This window comes from Octopus bimaculoides, chromosome 11, assembly GCF_001194135.2.
Source record: "Octopus bimaculoides isolate UCB-OBI-ISO-001 chromosome 11, ASM119413v2, whole genome shotgun sequence".
NCBI lineage: Eukaryota > Metazoa > Mollusca > Cephalopoda > Octopoda > Octopodidae > Octopus > Octopus bimaculoides.
In genome coordinates, this window is record NC_068991.1 from 44,197,251 (window position 1) to 44,197,818 (window position 568).

The following is a 568-nucleotide window of genomic DNA, read 5'->3' on the forward strand; positions in this document are numbered from 1 at the left end:
GTCCTTGGTCAAATCGTCCAACCCATGGAAACGATGATGATGATATATATATATGTATATAATCCAACCCAGTAAGGGATAATATCTATCCAATATACTGCTGGGAGGGTACCCAATTATTATTACACTAGTGTTTTTACCAAGTGCAATAAATGGGTGTGGGTAAAAGGAGGTTTTACCCTAAATTTATATAGCAATAAGAAAATAGAGGGGAATATGTGATACTCATCAACTTGCAGACACTGTACTATGTTAATTAACCTGTTTATTTTTCAACCAAAAGGACAATAATGACAATATACAAACACATATGACACACTATGTTATATCAACAATTAAAAATTCAAAAGGATATCTAGTGACCGAAGAAGGGACAGTCTTACAGCTGTTTTGGCCTAGGGTGGCATGCCCCATTCTATCTATATAACTCAGACTTTGTCCCTTCTTCGGTCACTAGATGTCCTTTTGAATTTTTAATTGTTGATATAACATAGTGTGTCATGTATATTTGTATATAGTCTTTTTGGTTGAAAAATAAACAGGTTAATTAACATAGTACAGTGTCTGC